This window comes from Numenius arquata, unplaced genomic scaffold, assembly GCF_964106895.1.
Source record: "Numenius arquata unplaced genomic scaffold, bNumArq3.hap1.1 HAP1_SCAFFOLD_704, whole genome shotgun sequence".
In the NCBI taxonomy this organism is placed as follows: Eukaryota; Metazoa; Chordata; class Aves; order Charadriiformes; family Scolopacidae; genus Numenius; species Numenius arquata.
The window spans coordinates 20,001-30,384 of NW_027415204.1; positions in this window are offsets into that span (position 1 = coordinate 20,001).

Sequence of the window (10,384 nt, forward strand, 5' to 3'; positions counted from 1 at the left end):
TTTCTTTTTATTTTTAGATTCCGTTTATTCCTCCGTTTGCTTACAATTACTAATTTTTTCCATTTTTATTTTTTTTATTTTTTTTTTAATTTCTTTTTATTTTTAGATTTTCTTTATTCCTCCGTCGGCTTACGATTTTTATTAAATTTTTTATTATTATTTTTTCAATTTCTTTTTTTATTTTTAGATTTTGTTTATTCCTCCGTTCGCTTACAATTTTTATTATTTTTTTTCCTTTTTTTTTAATTTTTTTAAAATTTTTTTTTAATTTTAGATTTTGTTTCTTCCTTCCTTTGCTTACAATTTTTATTAATTTTTTCCTTTTTTTTAATTTTTTTTTATTTTTAGATTTTGTTTATTCCTCCGTCGGCTTACAATTTTTATTCATTTTTTTCCGTTTTTTTTTTTTTTTTTAAATTTTTTTTTATTTTTAGATTTTCTTTTTTCCTCCCTTGGCTTACAATTTTTATTCCTTTTTTTCCTTTTTTCTTCCCCCCCCAGCCCCCCCCCCGCCCCCCCCGGCGACTCGCCCCCCGCGGCGAGTCTATTTTCCGCGGCGGGGCTAGACCTGGTGTTCCTTCCCGTTCACCGCGCCCCCCCCGCCCCCCCCCCCCCCCCCCCCCCCGCCCCCCGCCCCGGCGACTCGCCCCCCCCGCCCCCCTATCGGTGGCGACTCTTATTTTTTTCCTTTTTTTTTTTCTTCCTTTCATTCTTTTTGTACATTTTTGTCTTGTCCTTTTTAATTCTTTTCTTCTATCGCTTTTTTTTTTTCTCGGGGGGGGGGGGGGGGGGGGGGGGGGGCGGAGGGGTGCCGGTCGTTCCCCCCCGGGGCGGGGGGCGTCTTCTTTCTTTCAAATTTCATTCATTTATTTATTTATTTGCATACGCGTTGTTCCTCCCCGCCCCCCCCCCCCCCCCCGTCTTCTTTTTTCATTTTTTTTTTTTTTTTTATAATTTTTTAAAATGTTATTTCACTTATTTATTTAGTTTAATTTTCCCGTTTATGTGTTTATTCGTTCATTCGGGCGGGGGGGGGGGGCGCGCGTGTGTGTGTCCTGTTCCGGCGCCCCCAACCTCCCCTCCCCCCGTTCTGTCTGTCTGGTTTTATTTAGTTAGTTAGTTACTTTTCATTTGCGGGGGGGGCGGGGGTGGGCGGGTGTGCGTTGTTCCTCTCCCCTCTCCCCTCCCCCCCCGTTCTGTTCGGTTTTCTTTATTTATTTAATTAAACGGGGGGCGGGGGGGGGGGGGGGTGGGGGGGGTGGGGGGCTGGGAGCGTGCGCACGCGCGTCTGTGTATCGTTCCTCCCTCGCCCCCCCCCACCCCCCCCCCCCCCCGTTTCTTTCATTCATTCGTTCCTTCCTTCATTCGTTTATTACGTAGGGGGTGGGTGCGCGCGCGCGCGTGTTGTCGTCGTCGTCGTCGTCGTGTTGGTGTCCGTCCCCCCCCTTTTTCTCATTATTTATTCATTTAGTAGGTTTTGGGGGGGGGGGGGGGCGCGGGGGGGTGGGGGGGGTGTGTGTGCGCGCGCGTGTATTATTCCACCAACCCCCCCACCCCACCCCCACCCCCCCCCCCCCGGATTTTATATTCATTTATTCATTCGCTTATTTATTTAAAGGGGGGGGCGCGCATGGGCGCGGCCGCGTATCGTTTCTTCCCCACCCCCCATACGCTCCCCCCACCCCACCCTTACCTGTTTTGTCTCAGAATTTATTTATTTATTCATTTATGTAGTGGGGTGGGGTGGGGGGTGGTGTGCGCGTGCGTATTGCTCTCCACCCCGGGCCGCCCCCCCCCCCCCCCGTGTCTTTTTTTAAATTATTTTCTAAATTTTTAAAATTAATCAATCTATTTATTTATTTATTTATTTATTTATTTATTTATTTATTTATTTCGGGGGGGGGGGGGGGGGGGGTGTGTGTGCGCGCGCATGCCCGTGTATTTCCCCCCCCCCCCCCCGCCTTTGTATTATTTATTTATTTATTAGTTTTCGGGGGGTGGGCTGGGGGTGGGGTCGAGGGTGGCGTGCGCGTATTCCTCCACCCCGCCCCCGTCTTTTTCTTTAGTGTTATGTTTTACTTTTTTTGAAATGTATTTGTTTGTTTATTTCATCGGGGGTGGGGGGCCTGCGCGCGCATGCGTTGTTCCTCCCCGTGCCCCCCGTCTGTGCCCCCCCTCCCCCCCCCACACACCCCCACACCACACACGCCCCCCCGTCTCTGTTTTTCTCATTATTTCTTTCTTTTATTTTGTACTTCTGGGGGGTAGGGTCGGGGGGAGGTGGGGGGGGGGGTGCGCGCGCGCGCGTCGTTCCTCTCCGTCTCGCCGCGGCCTCGGCGCGTCGCCATCCTCCCCTCCCCGAGGAAGGCCCTCCGCCCCGAGCCCCCCGCCGCCCCGAGAGTCCCGCGGACAGACAGGCGGGCGCACGCCCCGCCCGCGCCCAGCCGCTGGCTGGCTCGCGTTCCTGCCTTCCTTCCTTTAATTCTTACGGGCACCGTCCGTTAGAACTCATTTGTTCCCGGGTCCGTTTCTTCCGTCCTTTCTTCGGTCGAGCGCCGCCTCTTCGTTGCCTTTCTGGCCCCGTCTGGTTCCTCGGGCGTCCCCCGGCCCCAGCCCGAGGGAGGGCGGCGGGCGACTTGAGGCGGCCCGGCGCCCCGGCTGCCTCTCCCCGGGGGGGGGGCTTCTTCTCCATCCGCCGGCCTGTGGGGCAGGATGTGGGGCAGAGGGAGGGGGTCCTCATCCCGTTAGGGGGGACTTGGGGCAGAGAAGGGGGCTGTGGGGCAGCATGTGGGGCAGAGGGAGGGGGGTGTGGTGCTGTTGGGGGGCAGGATGCGGGGCAGAGGGAGGGGGTTCTGGTGCTGTTGGGGGGCATGTGGGGCAGAGAAGGGGCCTGTGGGGCAGGATGTGGGGCAGAGGGAGGGGGTTCTCATCCCGTTATGGGGGACTTGGGGCAGAGAAGGGGGCTGTGGGGCAGCATGTGGGGCAGAGGGAGGGGGGTGTGGTGCTGTTGGGGGGGATGTGGGGCAGAGAAGGGGCCCGTGGGGCAGGATGTGGGGCAGAGGGAGGGGGTTCTGATCCCGTTACGGGGGGTGTGGGGCAGAGAAGGGGCCTGTGGGGCAGGATGTGGGGCAGAGGGAGGGGGTTCTGATCCCGTTACGGGGGATGTGGGGCAGAGAAGAGGCCTGTGGGGCAGGATGCGGGGCAGAGGGAGGGGGTTCTCATCCCGTTACGGGGGATGTGGGGCAGAGAAGGGGGCTGTGGGGCAGGATGTGGGGCAGAGGGAGGGGGTTCTCATCCCGTTACGGGGGGTGTGGGGCAGAGAAGGGGCCTGTGGGGCAGGATGTGGGGCAGAGGGAGGGGGTCCTCATCCCGTTATGGGGGACTTGGGGCAGAGAAGGGGGCTGTGGGGCAGCATGTGGGGCAGAGGGAGGGGGGTGTGGTGCTGTTGGGGGGGATGTGGGGCAGAGAAGGGGCCCGTGGGGCAGGATGTGGGGCAGAGGGAGGGGGTTCTGATCCCGTTACGGGGGCATGTGGGGCAGAGAAGGGGCCTGTGGGGCAGGATGTGGGGCAGAGGGAGGGGGTTCTGATCCCGTTACGGGGGGTGTGGGGCAGAGAAGGGGCCTGTGGGGCAGGATGTGGGGCAGAGGGAAGGGGTTCTGATCCCGTTACGGGGGATGTGGGGCAGAGAAGGGGCCTGTGGGGCAGGATGCGGGGCAGAGGGAGGGGGTTCTGGTGCCGTTGGGGGGGATGTGGGGCAGAGAAGAGGCCTGTGGGGCAGGATGCGGGGCAGAGGGAGGGGGTTCTGGTGCTGTTGGGGGGCATGTGGGGCAGAGAAGGGGCCTGTGGGGCAGGATGTGGGGCAGAGGGAGGGGGTTCTGATCCCGTTACGGGGGCATGTGGGGCAGAGAAGGGGCCTGTGGGGCAGCATGTGGGGCAGAGGGAGGGCGTTCTGATCCCGTTACGGGGGCATGTGGGGCAGAGAAGGGGCCTGTGGGGCAGGATGTGGGGCAGAGGGAGGGGGTTCTGATCCCGTTACGGGGGCATGTGGGGCAGAGAAGGGGCCTGTGGGGCAGGATGTGGGGCAGAGGGAGGGCGTTCTGATCCCGTTACGGGGGCATGTGGGGCAGAGAAGGGGCCTGTGGGGCAGGATGTGGGGCAGAGGGAGGGCGTTCTGATCCCGTTACGGGGGATGTGGGGCAGAGAAGGGGCCTGTGGGGCAGGATGCGGGGCAGAGGGAGGGGGTTCTGGTGCTGTTGGGGGGCAGGATGCGGGGCAGAGGGAGGGGGTTCTGGTGCTGTTGGGGGGCATGTGGGGCAGAGAAGGGGCCTGTGGGGCAGGATGTGGGGCAGGGGGAGGGGGTTCTCATCCCGTTATGGGGGACTTGGGGCAGAGAAGGGGGCTGTGGGGCAGGATGTGGGGCAGAGGGAGGGGGGTGTGGTGCTGTTGGGGGGGATGTGGGGCAGAGAAGGGGCCTGTGGGGCAGGATGTGGGGCAGGGGGAGGGGGTTCTCATCCCGTTATGGGGGACTTGGGGCAGAGAAGGGGGCTGTGGGGCAGGATGTGGGGCAGAGGGAGGGGGGTGTGGTGCTGTTGGGGGGGATGTGGGGCAGAGAAGGGGCCTGTGGGGCAGGATGTGGGGCAGAGGGAGGGGGTTCTCATCCCGTTACGGGGGATGTGGGGCAGAGAAGGGGCCTGTGGGGCAGGATGCGGGGCAGAGGGAGGGGGTTCTGATCCCGTTACGGGGGAATGTGGGGCAGAGAAGGGGCCTGTGGGGCAGGATGTGGGGCAGAGGGAGGGGGGTGTGGTGCTGTTGGGGGGGATGTGGGGCAGAGAAGGGGCCTGTGGGGCAGGATGTGGGGCAGAGGGAGGGGGTTCTCATCCCGTTACGGGGGATGTGGGGCAGAGAAGGGGGCTGTGGGGCAGGATGCGGGGCAGAGGGAGGGGGTTCTGATCCCGTTACGGGGGAATGTGGGGCAGAGAAGGGGCCTGTGGGGCAGGATGCGGGGCAGAGGGAGGGGGTTCTGATCCCGTTACGGGGGAATGTGGGGCAGAGAAGGGGCCTGTGGGGCAGGATGTGGGGCAGAGGGAGGGGGTTCTCATCCCGTTACAGGGGATGTGGGGCAGAGAAGGGGCCTGTGGGGCAGGATGCAGGGCAGAGGGAGGTGGTTCTGATCCCGTTACGGGGGAATGTGGGGCAGAGAAGGGGCCCGTGGGGCAGGATGTGGGGCAGAGGGAGGGGGTTCTGATCCCGTTACGGGGGCATGTGGGGCAGAGAAGGGGCCTGTGGGGCAGGATGTGGGGCAGAGGGAGGGGGGTGTGGTGCCGTTGGGGGGGATGTGGGGCAGAGAAGGGGCCTGTGGGGCAGGATGTGGGGCAGAGGGAGGGGGTTCTGATCCCGTTACGGGGGCATGTGGGGCAGAGAAGGGGCCTGTGGGGCAGGATGTGGGGCAGAGGGAGGGGGTTCTGATCCCGTTACGGGGGGTGTGGGGCAGAGAAGGGGCCTGTGGGGCAGGATGTGGGGCAGAGGGAAGGGGTTCTGATCCCGTTACGGGGGCATGTGGGGCAGAGAAGGGGCCTGTGGGGCAGGATGTGGGGCAGAGGGAGGGGGGTGTGGTGCTGTTGGGGGGGATGTGGGGCAGAGAAGGGGCCTGTGGGGCAGGATGTGGGGCAGAGGGAGGGGGTTCTGATCCCGTTACGGGGGATGTGGGGCAGAGAAGGGGCCTGTGGGGCAGGATGTGGGGCAGAGGGAGGGGGGTGTGGTGCCGTTGGGGGGGATGTGGGGCAGAGAAGGGGCCTGTGGGGCAGGATGTGGGGCAGAGAGGGGGCCTGTGGGGCAGGATGTGGGGCAGAGGGAGGGGGGTGTGGTGCCGTTGGGGGGGATGTGGGGCAGAGAAGGGGCCCGTGGGGCAGCATGTGGGGCAGAGGGAGGGGGTTCTCATCCCGTTACGGGGGATGTGGGGCAGAGAAGGGGCCTGTGGGGCAGGACGTGGGGTGGGACGTGGGCCTTCCCGCAAGAGCCGGCGCGAGCGGGCCGGGGGGGTGGCGCGGCCCTCTCGCCTTCCCCCCGCCTCGGTCCTGACCCCTACCTGACCCACCTCTCCCGGGCGCGGCGGCGGCACGTCGGCGGGCTACCTCGACGCGGGGGGGCCCGGCCTCGGGCGAAGCCGCTGCTTTCTGCGGGGGGCGGAAAGGCGCTCTCCTGCTTCTCCTCGAGACCCGGACGCTGGAGGGGAGAGAGGAAGGGAGGGACGTCAGGGCAGATACCGTCGTAGGGGAGTCACGGCGACCTAGGCGCCGTCACGGACTACGGCTGGCTTCGGGCCGCCGAGCCTCCTCCCCCCACCCCCCCACGAGAAGGCCGCCGCTCGGCCCGACAAAACGCGCCGCCGCCGCCGCCGCCGCCGCCGCCCCCGGCGAGTTGTATCGGCAAGCTGCGGGAAGGGCTGTTCGTTTCCTCGCGTCGCTAGAAACGTCAGCCTTTCCTTTGGCAGGAGCCATCTCGCTGCCCTCTGACCTATAGACACCCGCACCGGGAGGCGAGAGAACAAGCCCGCCTCGGCAGACGAGTACCCGGCTCTACCGGGTCACAGGAGGCCTCTCGACCGCCCGCGCTCTCACCCGGACCGCTCTTCGGAACAGCAACGGCAGCAGCCACCCGAAAGACTCAAAGCGCCTCGTCGAGTTCACCCCTTCGTCGAGGGACCGCCAAAATATTTCCCGTGGCCGACGCGGGGACGTGCAAACCGACGCGGCCTTGCCCGGGGCTTTGCGCAAACCTTCAGGCGGTCGGGCCGCGGGGATCGGACCGGACGAGAGGCGAGGCATTCGGCGAGAGCGGCCCGGCAGCCCTAGCTGCGCGTCCGCCGCCCACGGAAGGGAAGAAGTGCGACCCTTCTCGCGGCCGCGCCAGCCGGAAAAGCGGAAAAGCACGGTGCCGTTTACACGCCCTACGCGGCAAGGAGCCGGGTCCCCGCAACGCCTTACTTACCGTCCCGCCCGCGTCCAGGAGAACCGCTTCGGCTCCGCAACGCCGCTAAAGGGGAGCCGACGCCGGGAAAGGGAGAGAGAGCCCGGCAGCCTCGCGGGCGCGCGCCCCATCGTTAGAGCGGCCCAGACCTTCGTCGTCCCCGCTGACGGACGCTTTCGAGCCTCCGACCGGCGCGACGAAGAACGGGAAGCGGAAAGTTTCGGCTGAAAGCAAAAGCCCGGCTAGGAAGCAAACGCCGCCTTACCTGAGGAGAGCTCCCTCTCCGCCCCTTGAAACGGGCGGGGACGGGCACGCCAGCCGAGTCCCGAGAGGCGAGCCGGCGGCGGGTGGGTGCGGGCGCAGGTGCCAGGCGAAGGTCGTCGGGGTCCTCGAGGCGCCCTCGGGACCCTAACACGCAGGAGACAGACAAACGCTCTCCAGCCGCCCAAAGGGGCGGAATCGCTCCCGGCGAGAGCCCGGTGAAAAACGAGAGCCCGGGCTGCTCCGGGGGACGCGCGAGAGACGCCTCTGCAGGCAGAGCAGGCGCTTGCGCTCTCCCGGGATACGTTCCCGACTCCCGCACCACCCAGACCTACCCTCTCGTGAGCCGGAGGAACTCGGGAGCCACGCGGCGGCTCGGAGAAATCCCTTCGCTTATCGCTACGGCGGGAGATCGGCAGCTCCCTGTGGGGAAGAGCGCGAGCGTGTTTTTTAAATACGGGGCGGGCCGGCCGGCCTTCTCTTTAGCTTCCCCGCTAGGCGGACGGCCCGAAGGCAGCGGCGGGGGGGGGCGCGTGTGTGACGACGGCAGAAGGCAGCGAGGGAAGAGCTCCTTACCGGAGCGAGCTCACCGTAACCCCGGCTTCTGAGACCGACTTAGAGGAACCCTCGCGAAGAAAGGCGCAGACGGAGCCGATGCCGTGAGGCGGCGAGACGAGCCTCCTTCGGGTTCTCCGGCCCACGACGCTGTGGCGCTGCCGGGACAGACTGTTGGAGAAGCGCTTTTCCCCCTTCCCCCCCCCCCGCCCGCTGGAAAAGTTTGAGGAACTGGAACGTACCGAAGAGAAGCCAGCCGTGAGAATCTCCAAGCCGGACGCTAGCTTACGCTGCTCCACAGAACTGCCCTCGGCGCGGAGGGGCCGCCTGCACCTGGGGCTGGGGGCATGAGGAAGAAGAGAGCTCAGGGCTATTCCTCCCGACAGCGGCTCTCGGGCGGAGAAGGCTGCGGTCGCTCTCCCGACGGCCTCCGGCACCAAGCACTGGACACACCCACCCACCCACCACCACCACCACACACCACCCCCCCCCAACCGGAGCACGGAGGACCGGGGGAGGCTTCCCTTCAGGGCACGCTCTAACGGCCGGGATCGTGGGGGTCTTACGCGCGCCGAGCCCTCCGGGGGAGACGGCGGGGCTCTCGACGGCGCCCTGCCGGCGAAGGGAGCGGTTCCCCCCCTTGGCCTCGGGCCGCCGGGGCCTTACCTTACCGTCCTCTCGGCAGTTCTCACCCTTCCCGCCGACGGCGGACGTTTCTCAGGAGGGCGGCCCGGCTCTCCGGCAGCCCCTGCCCGGGCACACGGCCCTGGCGGCGGCGGCGGCTGCTGCTGCTGCTGCTTTCCCAGGGACGGGGTTTCGACCGGCAGAAGAGCCGAGCGGCCGCGCCCGCAGGCGGGCACGGGTGGCAGCCGGACATCGGCGCGGCCGACCCGGCGGGCTGTAACAGAGAAGGCGACGTTAGCGAGAGCGTTACGGGGCCTTTTCGCTTCGCGCAAGCGCGCTCTCATCCCCCGGCAGGCCCCCGGAACCGAACCCCTCGCCTGCCGCCGCACGCGCTCGGGCACGCACCTGCGCGCACGCGGCCACCGCCCACCGCGTGCCCACGGACGCGGGCCTGCCCCGGCAGGCCCCCCAGCCCGAACCCCCCCGTCTGCCGCCGCACCCCCCAACAGCCCCCCCCCTCCACGAACTCCTCGCGCGCGGCAGAGGCAGGTACGCGCGCACGCAAAGCAAAGAGCGGAAATCCCCCCCCGCCGACCCCCCTCGCCCCCCCCACCAGCCCGAACCCCCCCCCGTCTGCCGCCGCACCCCCCAACAGCCCCCCCCTCCCCGAACTCCTCGCGCGCGGCAGAGGCAGACGCGCGCGCGCGCAGAGAGCGAAACTCGCCCCCCCACCGGCCCCCCTCTTGCCCTCAAGCCGCCCCCCCACCCCCACCCCCGTCCACCGCCCGCTTCACGGCGAATCCGGCCACCCGCTCCTCCTCCCGCCCGCAGGTTTCGCCGCTCCCGGGGAAAGACGACGGGAGACTTTAGGACCCAGCGGAGCCCCCGCCGGCTCCGCGCCCCGGCGGGAGAAGGGAATCCCGGCGGCAGAGGCAGAAACGCGCGCACGCAGAGAGAAACACGCTCCCGCCGACCCCCTCCCCACCCCCCCCCACCCAGCCCGAACCCCCCCGTCTGCCGCCGCACCCCCCAACAGCCCCCCCCTCCCCGAACTCCTCGCGCGCGGCAGAGGCAGACGCGCGCGCGCGCAGAGAGCGAAACTCGCCCCCCCACCGGCCCCCCTCTTGCCCTCAAGCCGCCCCCCCACCCCCGTCCACCGCCCGCTTCACGGCGAATCCGGCCACCCGCTCCTCCTCCCGCCCGCAGGTTTCGCCGCTCCCGGGGAAAGACGACGGGAGACTTTAGGACCCAGCGGAGCCCCCGCCGGCTCCGCGCCCCGGCGGGAGAGGGGAATCCCGGCGGCGCGACCGGTCTCTGACCCCGGCTGCCGAGTCTCTACCCCGCCCTGCCCGTGCCCCGGCTCCCGCCCTGCTTTCTCGGGCGGCGGGGACGGCCGGTCGCTCCTTCAGCCCGCCCGCCCGCCCCTGCCGCGGGTTGCCAACCGACAGAAGGAAGGAAGGAAAAGAACCGCAACCGAGCCAAGCGGGAATTTTCTCCGAAAAGAGAGACCGCGCCCCGCACGCCCTCTCCCCTGCCTACCTCTGCGCCGGGCTCCCCGCCTGCTCGCCGAGCGCTCTCGCCTGCTGCCGCAGCGGCATCCCCTCCTTTCCCTTCCCTGCCTTTGGCGCCAATGAGCCCGCGACCGTTAGCGCGGCGGGAACCCCCGCCTTTCAACCGCGGGCGGGGGGTGGGGGGGACACGCGCGCATGCGCAGGGCGCGCAGCTGCGGGCCCACCCCCCGCTCCCCCGCCCCGCTGCTCCGCGGAGGGGGGGAAGGGGAGAAGGGGGAAAATGACGGCGAGGGGGAAAATCTCCCCCATCCCGCCGCGCGTACACCCACAACCCCCTCCCCCCCCGCAAAGACCTCACACAGCCCCCCTCTCCCCCCCGCCCGCAGCCCCCCGAGCCAAAACCGAGCGGAACGGAAAAGCCCACCGCGAGAGGCGAAAGCCGGCGAGCGCCCGGCGGCGCCGGCACC